The sequence below is a fragment of the Mercenaria mercenaria genome, chromosome 9 (assembly GCF_021730395.1).
Source record: "Mercenaria mercenaria strain notata chromosome 9, MADL_Memer_1, whole genome shotgun sequence".
In the NCBI taxonomy this organism is placed as follows: domain Eukaryota; kingdom Metazoa; phylum Mollusca; class Bivalvia; order Venerida; family Veneridae; genus Mercenaria; species Mercenaria mercenaria.
In genome coordinates, this window is record NC_069369.1 from 55,323,076 (window position 1) to 55,347,094 (window position 24,019).

The 24,019-nt window shown below is 34.8% G+C and overlaps 1 protein-coding gene and 1 long non-coding RNA gene across 3 annotated transcripts in view; one reads left to right on the forward strand and one right to left on the reverse strand.

The window, feature by feature from the left end:
* Positions 1 to 24,019, reverse strand: part of LOC123547155 (Kv channel-interacting protein 4-like) — a 548,972-nt gene that overhangs the window by 480,806 nt on the left and 44,147 nt on the right. The window lies entirely within an intron of this gene.
* Positions 6,695 to 11,000, forward strand: LOC123561092 (uncharacterized). The gene is made up of 3 exons (XR_008372434.1): positions 6,695 to 6,828; positions 10,314 to 10,489; positions 10,896 to 11,000. It is a non-coding gene; the product is annotated as an uncharacterized LOC123561092 (long non-coding RNA).

Below are 24,019 nucleotides of genomic sequence, written 5' to 3' on the forward strand. Positions count from 1 at the left end.
GGTACTTACATGTTCTACACATGACTAAGAGGTGGGAATAAACACTTCAGACACAAAGTTTCGTCTGTGAGAACACAAGCCTAGTCCGGGCTTCGAAGTAACGATCATACACCCTATTTAATTCTTCTTCATAATGTATCTGTCAAGGAAACTATTTTAGAAGCAAATGTTTCTAGTCGTTTAGGGGACAAATAGGAAAGTTTTACTTTGCATTCATTGATTTTACTACTTACCCATCTTTTAATTCCGTTTTGTAAATCCCTCGTAAAGTTATATAATATATTTAAGAAAAAGCACTTATGTTATTATACGTAAACAAACTCTATGAACAATTAGATGACTTTAGTCAGGAAATGGACCCGGCAAAATATCCAATACAGTCTACACTTCACATAAGGAAAATTCTCCCAAATTATTTTCTTGGAAGGCGAAGCCAAACGTAACATGGGTTAATGCATATTTTATTCACCAATCGCATGTTTTCAGAAACATCGATACCAGTTCTAGAAATAAAATATTAAATCACATGTTTGACGTCGTAGGAGTGAAATGAAACCGTTACATAATTTCATTACACTAGTATAAGAGACGTTGGTTGAATTGATTCAATCTATAATGGGTAAAGAAAGAACAAGATTTGATATTTCTGCAGGACAAGCTAACATTTGATCAAATAAGATTATATTTGTATCATACCATATTGAATTTATTAAACACGTTGAACAACTTTCAAATTGATAGAATGTTCGACATAGCCTTGGATTTTATCATTTCATTGAACTCGTTTAATGAATTAAATATGAAAATATCGCTTAACACCAGATAAACAAAATCAAACGGTACATCTGTGAAGCATAACATTTCTGGTCCTTTGGGTCAATTCAACATATGTGCAGTAGAGTTCCGCTTAAGCGTCGGTGCTTGAGATGAGATGAAGTGTGTGGGGGGGGGGGGGGGGGGGGGAAGAGTGAGAGGTGTTGCACATTTCATTACCTCTCATGAACGGACTAAATCAAACCGTGTTTGTTATTACTCTTCTTGGTTGCTTTCTTTGCTTCCAAAGGATCTTTTTACAGATTTTATTCATATGACGTCGCCATTACAATAACCATTACAAATGCACTACTAAACTCATTTCAACAGAAGTCATAAGACCTTTGAAAAAATATAACGCACGATGAAATTCCAATTACCAATGTATTACAGTAGAAACAAGACATATCACTAATGGTGATGAATACCCCTAGACAGCAGCTTATTGTCAGAGAAACACGGGTATTGAAAAAAATTGATACATTGCATTATTAGTATATTGTACACGGAGAAAATGTACAAAGATGCACAAAATTGTTGTGCAAAACTGTATAAGATCTCCAAATTTCATTGCTGTACCTTAAAAAAGGAAAATTGGCCATCAGATCAAAATCAAGGCCACTAAAAGTCAGTTTTGAAATGTGTGTTAAAAACTGTACAAGTGGTCAAAATTTTATGGCAGTATCTTAAAAATGAAGAAATTAGGTCAGTAGGTCAAGATCATGGTCAAGGGACCATTTAATCACTAAAGGTCATCAACTAGTTATACTTAACAGCATATGAAATATGTTAGAAAATTATTGAAGTTTTTTCCAGTGTAACTCTATTCATGTTTGCATCAAATATTGGGCTATAACTTCGTGAAAAATCATCAAATGGAACGTGCTTCGCACATGCACAAATACACTTAGTACCGATGATAACAATAAGGTGTGGCATACAAAGACAGAGAAATAGCGCGGTCAAATTTTTTCTGTATACATATGAAGACAAAATTAATAAAGGGCCACAACTATGTGGAAAATCATCTAAGACGGACGGACGGACGGACGGACTGAAGGACGGACCGGAATCTAGTATAATAATGTCACATAATTAATTATGACACAGCTATGGTATTAAAATGATTGGTCCAAATCTGCACATTTCATTTGATAAATCTAAATATGACACACTTTTATCGCATAATAATAAATGTTCTCTATAATGAGAAAACGTGCCTTGCGCAAGTCCCAGACCACTAGCTCCAAGGTCAAGGTCACACATACAGGTCAAAGGTTAACATGGACTGTTTCTTGTCTGGTCCATAACTCTGCCATTCATTAAGGGATATTGAAATAACATGCCATAAATGTTTACCATAATAAGAAGATATGTCATGCGCAAGACCCTGACCCCTAGCTGCAAGGTCAAGGTCAGACTTAGAAGTTAAAGGTTAACATGGTCTCTTTTGTGTCCGGTTTATAACTCTGCCATTCATCAAGAGATTTTAAATTACTTTGCATAAATGTTTTCTATAATGCGATGACGTGTCATGCGCAAGACTCAGACCCCTAGCTCCAAGGTCAAGGTCACACTTAGAAGCCAAATGTTAATATGGTCAGTTTCTTGTCTGGTCCATAACACTTCCATTTGTCAAGGGATTTGAAAATAATTTGAGACAAATTTTAACCATATTGATTGTGTCGCGCTTATGTCCCGGGTCTCTCAGGTCGAGGTGAAGGTCACAAATTGAATCACCTAAACTATTCTGGCATATTTTGCGCAAACAACTGTAGCATTCTTGGCTTCTTTTGGGGGGGGGGGGGGGGGGGTGGGGGGGGGGGGGTGCATTTGTCTGATAGTGACAGCTCTTGTTTACATATAAGCTCAGATTTTCTCACACAGACTCAGCTAAAATTGGTATTTTAAACGTTGAGCGTTGCTAAATAATTGTCGCGAACGTATATTTTTTGGCGCAATACGCAGACTAATCAGTAACAATATGTTGAACGTGTATTCATGTACATATACTCATACTTGTTATTTACTATAAAGATCTGGTTGACTTTTTCACCTAATATTCGTTCATTTACAGTCTGGATCTATGTAATCCGAGAGTAATATCCTGTCTACATTGCAAACTAAAAAAAATCAGCACAGCCTGTCGCCAGACAATATTCCTGTAATTGTAATTCATATAATCTGTGATTGAAACTGATTCTTCGTTAGTGCTCATTTCCAGTTTGGTGCCCACTGGCCTGAAAGCAATATCCTGTCTTTATTTCAATCGTAAGGAACAAAGTATTGTATTAGAATACGCAAGCAAGACAAGCATACCCATCTAGGGCATGCCACAAATAAAGTGTATTTTTTAATATTTACATGAATTTTTGTCCAAACATTTGGTAATTGATGCATTTATATTATCAATAATTGTGAATGCGATAATATCATTTGGAATTTTCACAAAATTACTGGAAACTGATGCTAATAAACGCAATATGAGAGCTTTGTATCAATTAGTTATACTTAAATCAAAAACTATATCAAACGCTTTTTGGTCAGATGTGCCTAAAATTAACAATGGAAATTTTCTATGAAAATATTTTAAAGACAAATATGCTGTGAAAATCTAGAAAGTTAGTTCTAATTAACACGTCAACTGGGGTTACATAAGATAAACTGTATAGTCTCATATTTGAAAAGAAAACTAGAAGAGTTGCGGAAGAACATTATTTTGAATTTACACTGTGCATTTTTGTTTGCAGAAATGTTACATGTTCTGTCCAGATTAATGCAATATTCTCATATTTTAGGATAATTCTATTAGATATTTTTATTCTTATACGACCTGTCCAGTTTATCGAAATGAATGTATCAAATATACCAAGAATACTTACAAATTCTTGTGTTATAGATGTTTCACATATATGTCAGGAGTTATATTTAAAACTGAACACTTCGATCTTTAACCTTCTGGTGGACATGCACGAACATTTTGACATTTTCGCATTGTACTGATTTCAGCGTAACAATTACTTATAGTAACTTGCAATTTGCTTCGATTTTCTTACATTTACCCGTGAAAATACGTGACAAATTATAAAGCACAACAGTCGGTGGAATTCAAGACATTCAAGACACATTCCAAAAATGACCTTCTACAGCAACACCTATAGCTTTACTGCTCGTATGATCCCACAAGTTTATTATGAAGAGATGTAAATCAAAAAAACAATTTCTCTTAAAAGGTCTAAGATTGTTTTATTCTAAACTTAGGCAGCAAAGCTGTGAGAAAGAAACATTGTACATCAGGTCAACGCTGCACATCTTAATAAACAGTGGCACGTTTACTGGAAACGTTTTAAGAAAGTGTGCAATCCGATATACAAAAACCTGTTATTTTAAATATCGTAATTTTCTTTTTACAAACAATTCATTGAAGATATTATTACATTGTGAAGTCTTAAACAAACTGTGGACACCTCCCAACATTTCAGAGTTCTAGTTATTTAATAATAATCGTGTAGTCTGCATCTAGACTGCGTATCTTAAATGTGTCGCTCTTCACTCTCGGCACCTCATTCCTGATGGAATCCATCGACACGAGGGTTTGAGTGAAGAGAAGTTTCCCTTTTAATACTGAGCGTCAAGCAAGGGAGCTACTGGTACCATTTTTCACGTCTTTGGTATGACGCGGCCGGAGATCGAACCCACGACCTCCCGCACTCGAAGCGGACGCTCTACCGCTAGGCTATCGAGGCGGTTGCCAGTATAAGTTGTAGAACTTGCTTCACTCAAGACCTAAAAATAAATTATGTATAAACTAAATGTGTCGCTTTCAACTTCTTATGTGACTTTTAACAAATTAAAAAGCAACACCGTGTGGATAAAAAAACAAGGCCGGGGTGAAGACTAATCATCTTGCTTGGTTTGAAAAAATATTATACCCTGTCTGCAGCTATTTTCGCGGTACTAAGTGAATAAATGAATAAAGGAAAGAAAAACAATATTATATTGCTATTATTTCCTATAAACTTCTTAAACCTTTTTTCCCACTATTATTTCAAGAAGAAAATCATTTTCTAGTCCTTGTTTACATTTAAACCCATCATGTTTCCGGTGCATGTGACTTTCACTTTCGCTAAGGGAGTTAATTCTAATTTCTCGGTACGGCATCCGACTTGATAAAGCGCTTCTTGTGAAAGTGTAAAATGTATAACCAGCAAACACACAACGTTAAGACAACGTTGTGTTTTAGTTGTATGTTAGTTGTGTTATTTTACAACGTTGTGACAACGTTGTAACAACGTTGAGAACTATTCAGAGTAGTGATTTGAAATGTATAGGAGAAAGCCCTATGCAAGCAATGCGTGAATGTACTGAAAAGACCCTATAAAAAGACACACTGAGTTTTTATCTGAATCTTGTAAAATCTACAACGTTAGTACAACGTTGTGCAAACGTTGGGCTACAATGTTGTGTACGTAACAGTGCTGTAACGTTGTCACAACGTTGTTAAGTAACGTTGTCACAACGTTTTACCCAAGTTTGAATCACAACGTTGTTAAGATAACGTTATATTAACGTTTTTACAATGTTGCCAATTTTCAGTGAAAGAGTAATTATGAAAGTATATATTGAAAACTGACAGTTGCCTAGAAAATCCTGCCTACTAGTGGAGCTACCGAGGTCGCCTGCTCAGCAGCTGTCAACTGCCTCATACACGAACTGCATTGCTACTCCCTTATATACTAATTTTTTTTTCGCTCGATTGTGAAGAATAAAGCTTTGAGTCCGAATCCGGGAAAACCTTCGGTGGAATGGCGTTTAATGAGGACGTTAACTGTCATGACCCATTATTAGGGTTCAAACCCACGTCTCCGTGGTATTAGCAGCCGACACCTTGTCTCCAACACCACCACTCCCCTTCTGCCGCAAAACATTGCCAATTATGTAGGTAATTTCTACAGCATATGCTGTATGCAGGTCTAGAATTTTCTCCTTTTTTATGGATATTCTGTAATATATGTACAATCCATATAAATCTGAAGTCCAGAAGATTTTTCAGTATAAATTTATATAGACTGGTTGTATGAGATCTGTTAAAATTACAATTTAAATCATAACTGCAAGTTAAAATGAAATTTTTGACTCTTTACATTAAGCATGTAGATCTAGATCTAGATTAAAAAGATAGAAATTATTTTATACAGATGGACCACTTTATTTTTATCACATTTTCCAAAAATTCAAAGTTGTCAATATTGACAGAAAATCACACAAAGAAATCTTCATATGCATTCTAAGTTTAACCCTGCAGTTTTGACTAAACTGTAATTCAGATACATGAATTCACCAAATCTTTAATTAAATTTATTGACCGAAAGATGTTTAAATTTTCGGATAGAATTGAGCTACTTCTAAAGAGCAGTTCAGTTCAAAGTAAAAATATACTGTGCAAGTTCCCGAATATTACTGCGAGTGTCAATTTTTAGAAGGAAAATATGCCCCCGGCCCCCCACCCCACCCCCGCCCTATCATACCTGGGACCTACGCTTATGCAAATTATGTATTAATGAGGGTACATCAGAAATACTGATGACCTGAACTTCAAACTTCTGAAAAATAAGCTTGTTTCTTGAAATAAATTAAGTTATTTTAGTGTCAATATTTTGTTGTTGTTGTTGTTGTAGTATTTCATTATGTAAAGCTGACTTCGTAGCGATAGGTTCGAATCTATATTTTGCCATTATAATTTCGTTTATTTCAATTTAAGTTGTCGAATATACTGTAATATCATTGAACTTAAATATGTTTTCGTAAATTTACTTTGAGTATCTCCTTCTTAAAAAGAATTAAACGTTGATTCGGATGTACTGATACCTGAATATCTGCATGCGCGCCGATGTTTACAAAGGAATGTCCAGTATTTTTGGTGTCTTTCGGTGATACTGATACACATTAGAACAACTGAATAAAATCTCCTTTCAATTAATTATCGATATATCTGGTGTTTTACGTAAGACTGAGGTAAGTACATATAAATTATAATACTTATACTCTGATCTATCTTGATAATTCTTAAATTCATTTTGGCGCAAATTTAAGTTATCCCAAGATTTGGGCCAAGTCAAGATTTTGTTGCAGATCAAAATAACCTACATATGCGTTCGTAAACAGCAACATGAAATTTATTCAGTAAAAACCCAAAAGTCTAGTTTCTGTAAAGAAAAAAAAAAGAATGCAAATTGCTGCCATACCCCACCGACTTCTGTTAAACAAGAAACTTCCCATATAATATTCAGCACTGGTAAAGGTAAGTTTTATTTACCGTCGCTTGGTGAAACAATTAACATAAGCTCTCTAGAGCTTTTCTGCGACCCTATATTAAGAACAGTTAAAACCAATTATACCTCACCCCTGCAATTTGCTGGTACCCATTTACAGCTTGGTCGACAGAGGCAATCGTGATAAAAGTGCCTTGCCCAAGGACACACCGCAGTGGGAGTAGCCAGGATTCGAACCAGGGGCCTTCACCTCCGTAGGAAAGCGTCTTAGCCCTTTCGACCAATGCATCCTTAACTATTTAATTTCTGTTTCGCAGTCTTTCAGTGCTTTCACGGGATCTACTTTTCAGATTATATTTACAGCACAACAGCGGGTGTTAAGTGCTGTGTGGCGGCCATAAAAAGTTGCCCCAACTTCATCTCAGTGTTGATATATTTTCAGGTCCTTCGGGATCATTGATTTCAACTCATTTACTGATTTAGATTTGAAGATTGAATACTGCTTAAGCCGGTGATAGGGGGCGTGGGCAGTGTTGCATTATCCATAACTGCTCATGAACAGAGTCAATCAAACCGAGTCTGCAATTTTCACTGTTTGTTAAAATTGTTTTTTTCTCGGTGCTTTCAAGGGATCTACTTTCCAGATTATATTTATTTTTTTAACTATATAAGTATTAAATCAGAGCTTCAGATAAGATGCGTACTTATGAAAATAAATTTTCAGAAAACCTGACTGAATTAATAAAATTAACACAAGGATGTGTCTAGCCGTCTGGGTTTCCGAATGCCTAGTCTGAGATTTAGCCGATCTGAGATCCCTTTACCAGACGGCTAGCAAATCCTCAAGGATTTTCTAACCATCCGGTAATAGATTTCCTAATGAATGTTATTTACTGAAAAAATATAGATGTCGATACTCGTCTGCAAACAAAACTTTGTGTGAATACATACATATTTACTTTTAATCGTGCATGTAGATACGAAGCCTTGCATGTCAGTACTAAGGTCATATTATAAACTCATTCTAGTGTGAAAGCTAAGTCAGGTTTCTTTGTAAATCTTCAGGCCTTTTTACATGGAGAGGTGGCGAATACCTTAAATGGTATGATCCTCATGCCAAGTGGGACAGGAGAGGTCATACAAATGCATGTAAATACCGAAACTTGCATGTCAGTTCTAGGTGCATCAAACATAGTAAACTAATTCAAGTCTGAAAGCTATCTCATGTTCCTTTGTCAATCCTCAGACCTGTTTACATGGAGAGGTGGCAGATACCTTAAATGGTTCGATCCTCATGCCAAGTAGGACAGGAGAGGTGGTACATATGCATGTAGATACCAATACTTGCATAATGTAAATACCTAAGTACGTCATACATATTAAAACGAATTCAAATCTGGAAGATATCTCGTGTTTCTTTGTCAATCCTCAAGCCTGTTTACATGGAGAGGTGGTGAATACCTTAATTGGTCCAATCCTCATGCCAAGTAGGACAGGAGAGGTGGTACAAATGCATGTAGATACCAAGATTTGCATGTCACTACTTAGTATGTCATTGTAAACTAAATTCAAGTCTGAAAGCTACAGTAAAACCAATTCAAATCTGGAAGATATCTCGTGTTTCTTTGTCAATCCTCAGGCCTGTTTACATGGAGAGGTGGCGAATACCTTAATTGGTCCGATCCTCATGCCAAGTAGAACAGGAGAGGTGGTACAAATGCATGTAGATACCAACATTTGCATGTCACTACTTAGTATATCATAGTAAACTAATTCAAGTCTGAAGGCTATAGTAAAACCAATTCAAATCTGGAAGATATCTCATGTTTCTTTGTCAATCCTCAGGCCTGTTTACATGGAGAGGTGGCGAATACCTTAATTGGTCCGATCCTCATGCCAAGTAGGACAGGAGAGGTGGTACAAATGCATGTAGATACTAAGATTTGCATGTCGCTACTTAGTATGTCATAGTAAACTAATTCAAGTCTGAAAGCTATTACATGTTTCTTTTGTCAATCCTCGGGCCTGTTTACATGGAGAGGTGGCGAATACAATGTACCGTAAATGGTATGATCCTTGTGCAAAGTAGGACTGAGAAGAGGTGGTACAAATGCATGTAGATACCAAGACTTGCATGATGTAAATACTTAAGTACTTCATACAATATAGTAAAACTAATTAATTTATTTAGGTTTTACGGCACACCAACACAGTATAGGTTAAAAATACCAATTCAATTCAAATCTGAAAGCTATTTCATGTTTCTTTGTCAATCCTCAGGCCTGTTTACATGGAGAGGTGGCAAATACCTTAAATGGTTCGATCCTCATGCCAAGTAGGACAGGAGAGGTGGTATAAATGCATGTAGATACCAAGACTTGCAGGATGTAAATACAGTTTGTCATATGTCGTAAAAACCAATTCAGATCTGAAAGATATCTTGTGTTTCTTTGTCAATCCTCAGGCCTGTTTACATGGAGAGGTGGCGAATACCTTAAATGTTACGATCCTCATGCCAAGTAGGATAGATTAGGAGAGGTGGTACAAATGCATGTAGATACCAAGTCTTGCATGATGTAAATATTTAAGTATGTCATACATAGTAAAACCAATTCAAATCTGAAAGCTATCTCATGTTTCTTTGTCAATCTTCAGGCCTGTTGACACGGAGAGGTGGCGAATACCTTAATTGATATGATCCTCATGTCAGGTGAGACATGAGAGATGGTATAAATGCATGTAGATACCAAGCTTTGCATGATGTAAATTCTTAAGTACGTCATACCTGGAGATCTAGTATCATGGCTATATATGGGAGTCACATCAGTCTGTCCATCTACAGTTAGGTCTCCTAAACTGCTCTCTAAATTTTCAAATAATTTTACATGCACATCACCATCATAAGCGCAAGGAACACGTGCATTTACATGTAACTTTGACCTTCACCTTGACTTGAGATACTTTTTAAAGTCAGTGTCTTCACAAATTTAGGTGCCGTACGATATGAAGGTATTCATCACCTTCAGTGATAGCTCTAGTTATTTAAATTTTAAAGATTTAATGACTGAAATTGATTCATTTGATACCATTAATGGTATAAAAAGTTTATTCAATGAGTACTGTCTTGTTCTTATAATGCGATCTACTTTTGTCAATACGATTGCTGTAGAACTGATTGGACCTACATATTTACAACAGTTTAACTGTTGTTTTGTTTCCTTTTTACAGTCCCAATATTATTGCAATTCGGTAGCAAAGATGTTGACACCACATGTCGTCTGATGATGAGTTTTACGGGATCGAATAAGGTTTGGTCATTGTATTCCCTGAAAGGAACAAGAGGAGAAAAGAAACTGGAAGACCTGGCTATCCGCAGGCCAATGCTGGCTGCAGGTCAATATTGAGTAAGTTCTTTATACTGTTACAGTGTTGAGTAAATTTGTTTTTAACATGTCCAGAGAAAGAGGATAGGTAGCTTGGTAATTAAAAAAAAGCATGTTTAGAATATTGATAACATAAATCATCATCATTGACAGGTATTTTTTTGAGGACAATTCAGAAAAGAAAAAACTCAGCTGGGCCTCATGTTCTCAAACCATTTTTCAGTCTCATTTGTTGTTTTATCTAAAACATCATAATCAGTCGGGAATCAATTTAAATAGCTGTTTTAAATCTCATTTGTTGTTTCATTAAAAGAATATAAGATTTAAATAACATACATGTGAGCATGGCGCCTAATGTGGATGCCTTTTTTGTGATAACGGCAATTTGATTACAACTTTTATACCACTGAAATGATTTTTTTTTCAGATGCTCTTATGAAAACTCATAAGACAATAACAAAAAAAGAAGCTGAGGATGCTGTTTTTAAGACATGTTCCATTCAAAAAAGGTGGATTGAAATTTAAAGGTAGGCTTATAGATTCTATTGCTTTTCTATTGTTCAGTGTTGATGCTTTTTGGATAAGTCAGAAAATTTACAACATTAAAACAGCACTTGCTTTGAAGGGCAAACTGACTTAGGTTACAGTTAAATGTATCTAAAGATCAGTGTAACTTGAGCTCTTGATAATCTTCAGCTTTACTTCTTTATTTTTGGTGTTGCACTAAAAAGGCGAGCATAATTTGATTCAGATTTTACTGCAGGATTCAGGATGGTTGAACTGATATGATATTAAAGAACCAAATCTTCATCCTTAAAGTTTGCTTAAAACATAAATTTAAGTTTCAGAAACAATTTAAACAAATAATGTGTCTTTGCTCCAGAAGTATTCTATCATTGACATTGTTTTACACAAGTACTTAATATTAATGTATTATATTAAAACAAAAACTTTAAATATTATTACAGAAAGATGTGACGTGTGCGGCTACTGCAGGCAGGGAGGATTTGACGGTCAGCCAGAGGATTTGTAGATATACTGTAATGTCTTTAATGTGGACTTGCGTGTGATTTAAGTTTTCACAAGGGTTTTAGTGTATGTGAAAGTATGTCAGTTTTCAAAATTGAGCTATGACAATTTGCTCAAACTACTTAACTCAAAGAACTTTGAAGCGGTCTTGTTGACGTCATGAGCTTTTGTTTAATACCAGTATTGGTGATATAGGCACATGATTTTATACTGTAGAAAGTGAACAAGTTCACTGCTCGATACAGCTAATCATATGGCCTGATCTCTGAATGATATTTATGAACCAAAAGAAGGCATAAAATAAAAACATACTGCAGTGATTTAAATTATTGATATTATTAAACTAGATCTGGGCCTGTATTTGTAAAGGATCTTAGTAAAAAAAATTATCTATAACTTAATATTCTTCAATTAAGTAAAAAACTTTTCACGCTCTTTAAATATTTCACAGCATGACTACAAACTTGTATATTATACCAAAGAAAAATAGATTGGCAACTTGAAAGGCGTATAGAGCAAATCTCGCCAACATCACATGACAACTGAATGAGATCTCCTTTTAGTAAGCATATTTGATCACAATTGATCGTCAGCAAATGCTTTGAAATAAGAAAACTTGATCGTTTGTGTATAATGCTAATGGTACTTTTTAAATAATGTTATCAGTATTTTCTACACAGGAAAGCAATGAATTTTTGATTGGAAATCTGAGAAATCAACAGTTGTTGTAAAATGGGCTCGATTCGGTTTATTACGCGCCAGTGTAACATTAAATACTGACCACGTTAAAAATTGACCCCATAGATCCTTTACAACGTTGAGAATTGACCCCATCAACATTTCAACATCAAATTTTGATCAAAGGGTCATTTTTTCAACGTTGAGAATTGACCCCGTCAACATTTCAACATTAAATTTTGATCAATTGGGTCAATATTTAATGTTACACCGGCTGTACTGCCAGTTGAATACTTCAGTAAGCATCTGTTGATTTGATCACGACTGATCAAATCGGCAAACACTTTGAAATAATATAATTTATTGTGATGACCCAGTTTGTTAGACAAGAGGAGGTAACTCTATCAAGGATCATTTTCTAAGAATTATTGCCCTTTTTATACGCCCGTTTGAAAAATTGGACGTATTATGGGAACGCCCCTGGCGGGCCGGCAGGTGACGTCCAGAGCATATCTTCTTCATGCATGGAGGGATTTTGATGAAACTTGGCACGGTTGCTCACCATTATGAGACGGAGTGTCATGCGCAAGAACCAGGTCACTAGGGCTGTTCAGAGTATGTGCATCCGTGCGTGTGTCCGGATTTGATTGTCCGGACTGTAACTTTGACATGCATGGAGTAATCTCATTTATATTTGGCATGGATGTTAACCTCAGTGAGACGGAGTCATGTGCAAACCACAGGTTCCTATCTCAAAGGTCAAGGTCACACTTAGAGGTCAAAGGTTAGATTCAATAATGACTATCCGGAGCATTTCTTCTTCATGCATGGATGTTTTGATGAAACTTGGCACAATTGTTCACCATCATGAGACGGAAAGTCATGCGCAAGAACCAGGTCCCTAGGTCTAAGGTCAAGGTCACAATTAGAGGTTAAAGGATACAAGAATGAAAACTTCGTTCGGAGCATTTCTTTTTCATGCATGGAGGGATTTTGATATTACTTGGCACAAATGTTAACCGCCACGAAACAGAGTGTCATGCGCAAGAACCAGGTCCCTAGGTCTAAGGTCAAGGTCATACTTAGAGGCTAAAGTTCAGATACAAGAATAACATTGTCCGAAACTTTACTTCTTCATGCATAGAGGGATTTTGATGTAACTTGGCACACAATTGTACACCATCATGAGACGGAGTGTTATGCGCAGGTCCCTTATTTAGAATTACCTTCCTTTGTTGTTACTATAAATAGTTTAGGCAAAAAAAAGTCTTTGTTTCCGGTAACATGCTCAAAAAAATCAGGGTGGGTAGGTCGGAAAATATTTTTTTTTTTGGAATTTTTTTTATTAAGGGAGACTTTTCGGAAATTATTTTTGTTTTAAAAAAATGGATACAAATAAGGAGGTTATGACTTTAGAGCATCAGTAAGTTGTTTTCTAACATCACTGGCCATGTTTTAAACATAAAAATTGCAGTTTTTCAATTTTTTTGTCAAAAAGTTGAAAAAAATATTCTCAAAGGCCATAAAAACATTTAGGGTCGGGCCAAAAATTTAGGGTAGGTCGGGATACTGGAAACAATTTTTTTACGCCTTATATTGCAACTTTTTCATTACTAGTTGTAGGGAAAAATGGAGATCACTTTTCTGTAGTGCAACATGTATGATACATCCAATTCTGAGATGTATTTTGACCTGTCTCTACCTGGTAAGATTTTTGTGTGGACTTGCAATTTTTTTTTTTTTTTTGGGGGGGGGGGGGGGGTTTTTTTTTAAAGATTAACTTCCCTTAGTTGTTACTATAAATAACTTACATTGTAACTTTTTTGTAATTGACCATATGGAAAAACCAAGACCACCTTTTTGTGGTACAGCATAGATGTTTTTTTCAATCAGTAACTTGAGAACCACTTTACCTAGAATGTTAAAACATAATAGGATGATTTCACATGCAGAGTTTATGACCCCTATTTATTTTGGGGGTCACTGGACCTGAACATGAGAAACAATTTCCATTTCATAACTTAAGAACCACTAAGTCCAGAATTTTGAAACTTAGTCGGATGATTGGACATGCCAAGTAGATGATCCCTTTTGCAGCCAACCATCATTGTCTCTTTGACTTTTGCTCCTGTCCCATATTGACTTCTTGCCTATACGACTATGCATTTGGGGAGACATGCATTTTTCTTCAAAATCATCTTCTAGTTCACCTTTGTCGATCTTGCAGCTCATGAAGTCTGTATTTACCTTGTTCCTGTGGGCATGTCATTGTATTAGATTTTGTTATCGTTAAACTACATAAGCTTTTTGTATTTAATTAAATTGAATTATCGTTATCGTTAAACTACATAATCTTTTTATAATTTTGGACTTGAATTATCATATATTGTTAAACTACATAAGTTTTTTGTATTTGATGGATTTAAATAATTGTTACGTATGCTTTAAACTATATTGTATTATCAGGGGATGCGGTATTCCCATATACTGCTTAAGGGATTTCGTTGTTTCTGAACTTTAACAAATATTTTAGTAAATTTTATAATTAGATCTTGAATTAAAATATGTAATTGAAATTTTGTTTTGCTTATTTATTTAAACATGAGCTGTCAAAAGTAGGTTGTATTTTGGTGGTTTCACAACGTTAACCAACAACGTTGTCACAACGTTGATACGACTCCACATTTTTACGTTGTCACAACGTTGTATCTGACCGCAACACAACCTTATGCCACAACGTTGTCGCAACGTGACACGACTCCACACTTTTACGTTGTCACAACGTTGTCACAACGTACAGCACAACGTTGTAACAACGTTGTCACAACGTTACTGTGCTTCCTGGGATAGGACCCCTAAATTTTCATAAAAAATTCGTGAGTAAGACATTAAAAATTATTGTAATATAAAATTAACACAGTGGAAGGGTAATTCCGTCAAATATATGGACAACACACAATTCATTACTGATTTTACTTACTAGTCAAATGATCGACGAGGGCATTTAAAAATAATTGACCTACGTTTACAAAAATAGGCTGTGAAACGTAATTAGCTTTCAAAGTAGGTCAAATTTGTTTACTGTAGAGAGCGCTACAAATTGTTGTTCTCTCAAAAATCAAATACCGCGAGACCAGATGTAACGCGAAAATAGCAGCAAGTGGTATACATGTAGATAGAGTAAAAGCTTTAAAACTGAGTATTACTAAATGATTCACTGATTGTTCTAGTGTGCACGCCACATATAGATAGTACCAAATTTGTGTCTCAAAAGCTTCAAACTATACAATAACTATTCACATTCATACAGTTTTCATCAGAGTTATAAAACGGGCGTCAGAAGTGGTAATATTAGTATCGATAGCACGCAAAGACTTGGAAACGCGTAACCTGGCCCCGTGTTCACAAAATATTTTCAGTCTCAGCTGAGTTTGATAATGAAACTTTATGTGTCTTTTATATCTAAATAGCATGTTTAAAACTAATTTATAAGTTAATAACTATTTTCAAGTGGCTATTCGGTACTAAAAGTCAGTCTCAGTTGGAATTTAACCTTGAAGTTTAAGTAAAACTGATATTAAAATTTCAAACTCAAAACTCCGAAAATTGTTTTGTGAACATGTGGCCAGACTACTGCTTGTTTTGAATCACATATATGCTGGGATGCCCTTAAAATAAGCAAATGCTTTTTTAAAGGGGGAAAAATAAGTAACAATAAGAACATCGACATGCATGTTCACTTTATACATATTAGGAAATACATAGAAACGGTTAATATTAAATTTATTCATACATCGGACCAGTTGTTTTAAATGCAGTGTTACAATTATTTTTTTCCAGTGTCTATATCATAATTTAATGTACAGTTTTCCAGTTGTATTAGATGATAACGTGGCAAATTTATGAGTCTTTGTAAACGTGTCCAGTGCAAAACAAGTAGTCAATATGTTGACAAAGAATGCAATCAATTTGGTTTGCTTCCTTGATATTCATATTTCCTGTTCTGTTTACGAAACATTTATATACTCATCAGATCTGTCTGACCCAAAGAATTATGAGTTTTTTGTTTTATATAAAACGTAATTGTCTGCTTATCGTAGACTGACATAATTAAAACAAGTGTTAAGTCTTTCGTAATCCAGCGGCGGTCAATAACCCTGGGTCAATGGCAGCAGACACCATGTAATTAGTTTCAGACTTGTATTGACGTAACACGATATATAAGGCAAATGATCTTAGACTGTGTTATTAATCAAGATATTTTGTCTTACAAGTGTCATGTCTTTGATGCTGTTGTTAAGCAGTAAATTGAAGTTTGTTTTTGCATGGTTACGGTAACAATGTTCTAGTTGTCGAAAAACTTGGTGAAGGAAAAATCCTAAATTTTGAAAAGAATTACTATTTTACTTTGAAATTAATATTTTACATTTACTACGACTTATAATACTGCTTAATGCATGTTTATTTTCTAATTTCAATTCTAACATGCTTGTATATGTATCTAATGACAATGCCTGTGCACAAGTAGGATGGTAATAACTGGTTTACGTTTACGTTGATACTGCTGTAGGTCTATCAGTCTGACAAGGCTGTTAGTGCTATAGTTAGGCAGTTACAGATATATGGAAAATAAGTTACTGTTATAAATACAAAATTTAAAAAGTTATGTTTGGATGACATGTTGTAATAATCAAGAAACTTATGAGATCCAAGGATTATAGGACCGATTTTAAAGGGGAAAGTACACCTTTACCGTTTTAAAATCCCCAGAAGTGTTTTGTGACTGACCTTTCCAGTGCCGTACCCCTTTTCGGTCCTTTAATTGCCCCCGTTATCTATTATATTTTCCTCATTATATTTATTTTGGTGATTACACCAGTCGTGTAAATATCTAAACATGCGGTTACTGTTTTAGGGGAGAGCGTTCATGGAGCGTGAGTTTTAATACTAAAACAAAGCTTGTTTTTTTTCTATTGGAAATTCATTCTCGTTTTATCTATTATATATGATCTCGGTACTGACTGAATGATCCCAACGCCTTCTTTTGAAGTTTGTGTACATGTGATACAGATATATCCAAATATACAACAATAAAGACATCCGTTTACCAAATAAAGATTTAATTTGCCCTCTCTTAATATGTTCCTTAACTTTATGTGACCTTACAATTTACTTAACATGTGGAAATGTTGGGGTGTTAATCAAAGCAATGCCCAAATCTCATTAACGCCCTGCTTTATAGTTCAATCTCAAATGTCTTTACACAATTCTAGGCGAAGCTATTCAATCAAGAAGTTTAGTTGGAATACTGGTACTATCTTTCCACTTTATCTATGGCAAACGAATGTAAACTTAATGAACATGTAATATGATAGCAGTGTCTAGTGTCATTTCTGAATAAGCTTGATCTTCATATATGAATTTTTCATGATTTGTTTCGGAAGTATTACTATGAAGCTTTCCTTCAATATTTGGTTGGAAATTTGATACTAAAATTTCACGACCGTCACGTTAGATATATTTGTTTCCTGTGGACTAACACAATAATATGAAAACGATAGCTCACATTATCGCATCATTACATACGCACTGTGCTGTCGCAGATTAGTTAATTCGTATTAGTCACATCATCCGAGTCAATGTTTAGCATCAAATCATTAAATAACCTCCATTTGCATTATTCACGTATAGTTCAAATGATAGTTAACCGCCTCTGATTTTATGTGCATTTGGCTATTCAAGTATGTAACACGATATGCGAGTGATATCCTAATATGTTTTGTTTTAAATCTTAAGTTGATTTTATAAAAAAAAAACATGTTATCAGCAAAACTGAGTTACGATTTTTCCCTTTTTTTTACGGATGAATATTTCGGGTCAAGAAATGTTGAATTTTGTCGTTGTAACTTCATCAAAATCATAATGCCTTCTCTGATGTCATACGGAGCTTCAGCTATCAATTTTGCTATACTGCTTGTAGTGTCAACCATGTATTATAATCATGAGTGGCAACAACCCATTTAAATGTTTTCGACTATCCGAACAGATCAGTAAATGCAAGGAAAATGTACCAACATGCAATAATGTGCATTTTATTTACTACAAAGTGAGTATCGACTGTTTGCTCTTTACCGTGTGACAAATAATTCAATTATACAAAATACATCTTCCCTAGACAATATATTTTCCTTAAACAATTACCCATGATCTTCAAATTACCAAGAACCAATTAAGCCAATTACCCTGACATTTGGTGGGAACGTCATTACTCACTGTAGTAATGACAACTTTGATAATACATTTCGCTTAAGACTCATTCTTGATATTTGTCTATGTTGTCACTACTACTTTATTATATGTATCGCATTGGAAGTAATAGTTTTCTTCCTTTGAAACGTATAGTCTATACAATGAATCAATATAATAATGCATTCAATTAGAGCAAACTAAAATATTACTATCTCCCAAGGTACGGGTAATGCAGCAAATCGTCAAACAATCCAGTCAGCATTCAGACCATACCCTATATTCTCAGCACTAGAACGCCTCAGGCTATGTCAGAAAGCTTTTGAAATATAGGCTTGAAATGGCGGCCTCTGGTGCATTTTGCGCATATGCTCTCTAGTTAACCTATTGCTGATAACATTTAACATTACTGGCAATAATCAACAAAAAGTCAAATTGTAAGCAAATGAAACTGTAGTTGGAACTGAATAGCATATACGTTGAATGACTTATTTCAGTTGGCCATTTGATATTGCAGTCATCCTGCTATAAATAGATAACTGTTGCGTACAGTTTGAGATAGTGAGTGTAATAAGTTCAACATTTATTTCAAATGTCATTCAGGTCGGCCACCTAAATAGTATTAAGCTTTAATTTTGATTTGAATATTGTTATACTAGAATGTTTATGTTTCCAGATGTTTGTCTGAAGAATAACACGCTTACCATAAGTTTAACAGACCTCTGTTTTGATTTTGTTTTTTTTCTGTCTTTAAAACGAGGTCAATTGTTAAATACAAATAGGCATATTCAAAGAACGTTACTTCCTAAAAACAAAACGCAGCAGTGACTGAATAGATGTGAAAAAGATTGACATAAAATACATAAACAAAATCAGAATATTAGAAATCGATCAATTACAAAACAGACGAATACAGGAACACGGTTTTGAACCGACTTGAAATAGTCAGTGGGTGAAAAACCAATGTGTAGTTAAACGTGGTAAATGTTGCGCAAACCTACTCTTGAAACGACCGCTTAACTTGAATAGTTGCTCGTAGATATGTTTGTATAGCAATTGAATCATCACACTAGTGTCCCAATTTTATATCGTACAACAATCATCTTTTCAACGAATAGATAAAATCGCGTTAAGTACTTCATCAGGGGCAAAAACGCTCTGCAGAGAAACAGCATATATTCTGCAGCATAGCTAATCACTTGCCTTTATATTCTGCTTAACCGGAGAGATAATTAACTCACAGTATCAAACAGGAGTTCTGGGAAATAAAGCACAATTCCTACAATATCAACAACTTTTTACAGTGTAATCGGGACTATTTTGCAGCTAAATTCGTCTAATCAGAAGTAATAATGAGACCTTTGAGAAAACAATGCACGTAACAGAAGCACAATTACCAAGTACAATGACACCTATTTAACTTTCCTACTGCTACATAAACTCTTTAACTGTTTATCGATCTGAACATACGTCTTTAAAACCCTATATTCACGAAACATAGCGCTTCCAGAACTCAATGTTTTGTAGAACAATAATAAAATCTATTTTTAATGCCAGGCACCAGGCAGGTAGGCATTGGTAACCATTATTTAACTAACTGTTGGCTCAACAACCGCTCTCTCTCTCTCTTCAAAACCCGCCTCTAACAGTGCTCGAACCTTTGACCTCCCGACTGCGGGGCATGTGCCTTATCCTTTGGCCACAGCAGCTCGGATACCTGTTTTACTTCTTGGTATAATTAAGTTCTCCCTACTAATAACTAAGTAGGTAAAGTAAACAAATAATTCTTTTATCATAGTGATCCATGCATAATGATTTACATGTAACATACAATAAATACACCTGACTCAATGCGCCTTTAAGTCACTTTCAAACTTAAGCTTAATTATAATTTCCATGACAAAGGTACTAATTAAAGACATTGAAGCCATTAAATATGTTGAACAAAAATTTGTTCAGAATGATGTCGGTGTAAATAATGAAAATTTTGAACGTATTAAAGTTTATGAAAACCAGTTAAGCTTATTCAGCAATACATGTAATGATGTCCGTTTCCTGTTTTAGACCTGTCTTTCTTTTAGACCATATTATATTTTTTCCTTTACAGAAGGCCAAATTCCATCATTTACAACAATATTGCAGTTTTCAGTTTACGGCCATGATTATAAGAGCGTTATACCCATGAGACTCTCCTGGCCTTTTACCTACACTTTGCGCCAAATCAAATATGTGTCCGTTTAGCTGTTCCTATGGTCTTTCCAACGATACCTTTCACATTAAATTGCACATCTGCACGCGTAAGCAGTGTCACATTGTGAACATAGTGTATTTTGGCCCGAGTACGTTTTCGGAAAAAAAAGAAAAGATTTATGTACATTACAGACATTTATATTCAATGGGTTATTAAGATGTTCATGGACCTTAATGAATATCTCTATTAATGATGTTTGTTGCCTGTTTTAGGCCTGTCTTTCTTTTAGGTCATATTATATTTTATTTTACAGAAGGTCGAATTCCATCATTTACAACATTGCAGTTTTCAGTTTACGGCCATGATGATGAGAGAGTTATGGAATACATGTTTCCTTTCTTGGTATAATAAAGTCATCTCTACTAATATGTTTCACAAAATTTAACAAAATTTGAAATGTAACATACCATATTCTACTCTAAAATTAGATATGCACTTGATCTTGGTATGGCGGGTAAATGTTAACATATTTCCGAGAAACATACTCTACAAATTATGGATGGTGCTAGTTTAGATTTTTTTTTAATGTGATGTATAAAATCAAAGGGTTATAACTCAGTAAATTTTTTCAACCGTAAAACCTATAATATATGAATATAGGAGTGAACATTCCTGTGAAGTTTTATTCAAATCACACTAACTGTGTAGATGGAGTAGTCCGCATAGATTTAATCAAAATGGCATTTCGATGACATGATTCATTTGTAAAAAAAATTAAAATTTGAAATGCAACAGAACTGCACAGCCTGGCATCAACTTTTTTTATAGTTTCAATGAAATTTGCTTAACAGGCGTGGCCAAAAATATGTGCCATACATTTTACATTTTATGCATAGTATTCAAAGTGTCAGAACTCAATGAAAACTCATTCATCGATACAACCAAAGATATACATGTATGTGTACTCATTTGGCATAGGAATGTGTCACCTAAATACCATCAAAATTATAGAAGGTGTAATCTGGACATATTTTATTCAACAATGACTTTTGAGGGACGTTTATTCTGCCAAACATAAATCAAGGTGGAACTGCCGCTGAAAAGCAAACCTAGGTTACATACGCTGTAGTGAAGAAGCAAAGACAAGCCAAAAGCAGGTTGGACAGACAGACGGACGGTCGAATATCCAGTCAAAAAATCTGTCTGCCATGAAACTGGGACATAATTGTGACTCATTAAAACATAAAGCACACATATATAAGCCTTATCACAGCGATTCTTGCCATTTCTTATCCAGTCAAATAAAATGTCCATTAATTCATTATCGATATGGACGCATAACTAAATATGAGCCGTGCCATGAGAAAACCAACATAGTGGGTATGCGACCAGCATGGATCCAGACCAGCCTGCGCATCCGCGCAGTCTGGTCAGGATCCATGCTGTTCGCTAATAGTTTCTCCAATTCCAATAGGCTTTAAAAGCGAACAGCATGGAGCCTGACCAGACTGCACGGATGCGCAGGCTGGTCTGGATCCATGCTGGTCGCATACCCACTATGTTGGTTTTCCCATGGCACGGCTCATATATTTAAAATGCAATGGATTCTGTGTTGTCTGTTGTTGATGAACTTTGTTTATAAGAGAAAAATTAACATCCACATTAAATTATGCTGAAATTTTTTAGACAACAACAGAAAACCTATAAACATGAAATAACATTCAGGTATTCTTCTAACGCTAAAATCTTAAAAAGCGTTTTTCAGTATGGACACCTTTCAATCATGTTTTTACGATATTTCGAAGCAAACCTAATACCAGTTTTGTTGGGTACGTCTGTCAGCAATGTATTGGCAATAAATTATATTTCCAGTAGTACATTCATCGGTTCATTGCAACTTTATCAACAACTATATAAACATTTGCTATTTTTGCACATAGGTATTTATGGAAAGTAAATTGAAATAACAGTGTTCGTATTCTTCTAATATTACCCGGTTTATATTGATTTGTATTATTTGCATTTAGTACGTAACACAGTAGCAATTTAAAGCGCTAAACATTCAAGTAATCGCAACCTGTTCATTTCCATTCCTGAGCATTTATTTTGCAACTTTGCATTCGTAAAATTATTTTCGAACTTTAACATAATAATTGTCAATAACATGGTAAAAGATTAAAGTGTTTTTTCTGTAGATGTACTACTTGTTGTATATGTTTAGGGTTGCAATCGTACGCTGATAAAATATGAAGAGTATAATGGTGATTTAGCAATAATGATTCTACGAAGATGATGATAGATATCTAGAAACTAAGTCATCAGTAAAACTGTTTTCACATTCAGTCCAAATAAAACTGTAATTTTTGACCAATTGATTTTACCCGCACATTCGTGTTCTCGTGCTTTGGGAATGCAATTTACATATCAATTGGGACATGATTTACTATAATTGTATAATTCTTTCAGTGGATCTCATACATTGCTTTCAGAAGGTTTTGTGTATTTTTTTTAGGTGCCTACTCTTAACATCTGGGTGGTTGTGTGTGTGGGGGGGGGGGGGGTACCTTAGTATACTTCCCCTTTAAAGCTAAAGTCGCAATTAACTGTTAAGTCGTGGCATTGACATAAAACCTACAATAGATCTGTACTGAGTTCACGATAAATCAGTTTAATGATTACTACACTGCCTTCTATATTTTAATTTGAGCAATTTAAAAACATATTAATTGTAAATGACTGCTTAAAACCAACTCTACATATCAAAGTATCATCGGGAATATATCGCCTTGAATAAAACCGTTAGTGTTCCGTATCAATAAACGACAGACAGCATTAAGCATTCCCGTCCTGTCTGATCAGATATTTAGCAACCGATGAATGAAGCTGTTACAGTAATATGTGGATGGTGAATGACGCATGCTTGTAGAGAATGTCCAGAGGCGATGGCACATTCAACGCAGTGTTTCACTTTAATGATCACCAATTACTTCTAAAAATACTCTGAGACTGTGTCTGTCGGCATTTATTACTAAAATGATGTGATTATATGCCTACAGGTACACTTTGCTCATTTTACGTAGCACTACGTCGGATCATCTTTAGAAGCACACCTTATTATATTGATCTGTCTGAAATACGTTTTGAGATGAAACACATATTGTGACGTAGTCTGGTGTAGACGAAACATCCGAGACAGTTTCAATACATGTATAAGATACGGATATAAATGCATAACATATCTATAAAAGAGACTAATCTTTTATATAAGGAAGAAATCAGTTTCCATAAATAAACAGAATATATCATATAATATATATGTAGCTTCTACATCGAATGATATATAAAAAGAAAAAAACCTGCTTTATACATCTGTTGACGCAGTTAAATTATAGATTTCCTTATGCAAA